This window comes from Dipodomys spectabilis, unplaced genomic scaffold (assembly GCF_019054845.1).
Source record: "Dipodomys spectabilis isolate Male_0828 unplaced genomic scaffold, ASM1905484v1 ptg000155l, whole genome shotgun sequence".
NCBI classification, from domain to species: domain Eukaryota; kingdom Metazoa; phylum Chordata; class Mammalia; order Rodentia; family Heteromyidae; genus Dipodomys; species Dipodomys spectabilis.
Window position 1 is genome coordinate 1,217,854 of NW_024870832.1, and position 4,024 is coordinate 1,221,877.

The following is a 4,024-nucleotide window of genomic DNA, read 5'->3' on the forward strand; positions in this document are numbered from 1 at the left end:
GAGGCTGAGGTCTCAGGATCACAGGGTGAAATCAGCCAGGGTAGGAAAGTCTATGACACTCTGACTTTCACTTCTCAAAGTTCAGATGTTCAAAAGCTGCCTGTGTTTCCCTTGGTGATAAGAAGCTACTTTAACTGTAAATGTTGTTAGAGTTCTTGAGCTATAGAAGCAGGAAAGAAACATGTTTTTTCTTCCATGCATTTGTTTCTAACGCATTTATAATATTATCTCTTTGTTGTTTTGTATGTCCCTCCCCCACAGTATAACCCCTGCTTTCACTGTATTTGATGTCAGTATAACTTGTGGAGGAGATGGGGAAAAACAAGTCGTTTAAGGATACAGGTGGACCTGTTGCAACAATGAGAAGTACAAGGTGTCATGTCGAAAACGAGCTTTACAAAGTTGGTGCGGGTGTGGGGGGGTAGGGGGAGGAGGATTGTGTGGGGGGGTTGGGGGAGGCTGGGAAGGGATGTGAAGGATAAACAAAGGAGGAGGCTGTGATGCTTGATAAGAAATTTACGCATTATCCTGCCCATGTTTTGTAACCCCTCTGTACAGTATGTTCACAAAAAAATAAAAATAAAAGAAACATTATTGACCCATCCGTGTTTCAAATTCAGTTCTCAGGATCCAAGCTCTAGCCCTGTTAGCAGGAAGAACTCCAGTGCAACACTGTATTTGAAGGAGAGAAAACAGTTGCAAAAGCCAGGCTACGTTCAGAGACCTAGCACTGCAGGATTAGGAGGAAGAATGTACACACTGAACAGGGAAGTGAGCTGCAAAACCACGTCATTTATTCCAGACATAGCCAGCAATGGGGGGCAAACCTGAAACATTTGTTAGAGGTACACCAGGGTCAGGCTTTTCTCAGACTCTTCAAACAATGACTAATTAACCTTCCTTCCTCAGGTAAAGGGAGCCTCAGGCTATCTTTGGTTACCAATAGAAAGCCAGTTTAATTGGGAGAGGAAAGGAACAGAGTAGAAAAACTCTGCTCTCTGGTCTTAGGGAGTGAGTTTTTGACTCTCCTCTGTCAGATTTGAAGGCCCTTCTATCTCTGCCAGTCCATTCTCCTGCTTTCATTTTCCACATCATTAATGCAAATTCTCAGTCCAAGAAAAGGCAGGGCCCTTTCTCTTCTGTCTCCAAGCACCTGAGTTAGAACCTGGCTCTGCCCTCTTGACTCCGAAGCTCTTGTCTGCCTGAGAAGTGGGACAGAGACACTCTTCCTGCTCTGTGTTTGGGTGAAGGTGATGTTGGTGTCCTGACACACTGCAGAAGGCCTCATGACTGGGAAGTGTTCCTTTCTTTCCTTCTGAGGTCAAAGACCAGATTCATCTATCAACTTTGTTTCTTTGTTTCTTTGTTTCTTGGCTTCTTTCTTTCTTCTTTCTTTCTTTCTTTCGTTCTCACTCTCTCTTCCTTCCTTCCTTCCTTCCTTCCTTCCTTCCTTCCTTTCCTTCTTCCCCCTCTCCCTCCCTCCCTCCCTTCTTTCTTACTTTCTTTTTTCTTTCTCTCTTTCATTCTTTCTCTCTCTCTCTCTTTCTTTCTTTCTTTCTTTCTTTCTTTCTTTCTTTCTTTCTTTCTTTCTTTCTTTCTTTCTTTCTTTCTTTCTTTCTTTCTTTCTTTCTTTCTTTCTTTCTTTCTTGCCCTTTCGCTCTTTTGCTCTTTCTTTCCTTCTTTCTCTCTACCTACCTACCTACCTACCTACCTACCTAGCTATCTCTTTGCCAGTTGTTGGGTTGAACTCAAGGCCTAGGCACTGCCTCTAGCACACTGCTTCTTGAGCCACAGCACCAATTCTGGCTTTGTCTGTGTACGTGTGCCTGAGGAATCGAACCCAGGTGTCTTGTATGCTAGGCAAGCACTCTCTCACTAATCCACATTCCCAGCCCCTTCATCTTTTTTAATGGTAGTTTTTACATGAGTATGCTACCATTTTATGTTCTCAAGTTTAATTTTGTGAATAGGAGTTACTTATACGAAACCTGATGTTCTATTCCCTTGCCTGATTATAGACTGTTCCTGCCTTAGCCTCATAATAAAATGTAAATAAAGGCTGCTGAGAGCTTCAGTGTGCATCATAAGGACACAGGCCTGCAACCCTAGAAGAGAAAAGCTATGGGCCTGAAATGAAGAGAATGATTCAGTATGAGCAACTAGCGTATCTGAAAAATAAACCAGTAAATAAAAGCAGAAGCATTGCATAAGTCTGTTTGCACTCGGGGAGGTAATATAAATACACACATAAGTAGGTAGTGCACTGATACATAAACTTGGCCGTCTCTTTTTGAAATTTTTTGAAGCCATCCCAGGGATTAGACTCAGGGCCTGATGTGTTCCTGAGTTGTTCTGCACAAGGCTGAGGCTTTACCACCACCACAGCTCCACTTCCAGCTATCTGGTCATTAATTGGACATAAGCAACTCCCAGGATTTCCTGCCTGGTCTGGCTTGCATCCCCTGCTCTGCTTTCTCTCTCAAAGCTGGAGCTCTACACTCTGGGCCACTGTTCCAATTCTGGTTCTCTGGTGGTTTATTGAAGATAAGAGTCTCACAGACTTTCTTGCTCGGCCAGCTTAAATGACGATCTCCTGAGGAGGCTTCAAGTGGCTTTCCTCAGGGATTCACCGAGGAGCCCTCTCCACACAAACCCTACGTATAAATCTCGAGAGGCACTAGAGAAAAAAGGAAACATGAAGATGCTACTAGTGTGTTCTAGATATTAAGGTTGGAGACTCAAAACACTCATAATTATTAGATCATTTTATAGGGAAAAGGAGCAATGCAGACAGTATGAGGATTGCTCCAGTTTTCAGTCCTCTCATCCTGAGACAGTAAATTCACAGCAGCTCAATGCTAAGTGACAGAACTGGCATGTCCTCTGGATATTTGCTCCCAAATCCTGTGACACTCATTTCTCAATTTTGGCCTCAAACCTGTGACCAGATGGTAAGATGAGGAAAGAAAATAAACATTGGGTACTTTACTTATAAATTCTAACCTTTGGAATGACCCTGTTAAGAAGTTAGATTGTCAAGAGTAAAAAATGAAGAAGAAAAGAAAGAAGGTACCAGTGGCTGCTGACTGTAATCCCAGCTCCTCAGGTGGCTAAGATGTAGAGAATCTTAGTTTGATTCCAGCCAATATAGGAAAGTCCATGGCACAGGTATTTCTAAGAGATCACAGAAAAACCCAAAAGTGAGGCTGTCAAGCTTAATGCACTACCTTTGAGCAAAAGGAGCTCAGGGACAACGCCTAAGCTCATAGTTCAACATCAGGACCTGCCCCCTCAAAAAGAGCCTGTACTTCCATGTCTTTGTCTATGTATGGATATATTCCTATAGGTGAAGCTCCCGAGTAACTATGATGAATGGCACCAACCTAGGAAATTTGTATTCAATATAATGAGTTCATAACACAGAGACTTCCTTCAAGACAGTGCATGTTCTGGGGCTCATCTCACTGTTCCCATGTAGCCTGAGGGTTTCTCTGCATCCCAGGCCTGCTGGAAAAAGTCTCTCTCATTGTGTGGACAGGCAGACAAAAGGCTTCACTCTTGTACAGCTAGGTAACAAACAACTCCAACCGGACTAGTTAGTGAGAATGAGTGTAGGTGGGCTCTGAAGGCCAGGAGAAAAAGTCCTCTTTGTACCCCAAGCTATCCCTCTCCCCAGTGCTCTGTTTTAACAAGAAGCCTTCATTTGTGCCACCTTCCATGGCAGGCCAAGTTCTGTGCATTTATCCTGCCTTTGTGGACTATATTCCGGTGTTTCGATACAGTGCTCAATATAATTCAGGAGTCCTTCAGGCAGAGAACTAGGGCACTGAACATAATGAAATGTTTCATTGCTGGCAATGATGGGCCTATGATGCCTCTCCTAGGTTTCTGGAAGCTTTGGAAATCCAAACACATGTCTGATATCACAAAGCTTCCTATCATCTAGGGCTGGTGAAGCTCAACAGGTTTTGCAACCTTTGACCTCTCCTAGTTGAAGCCTGGGTGGCTAGGTTTTGGGATTGAA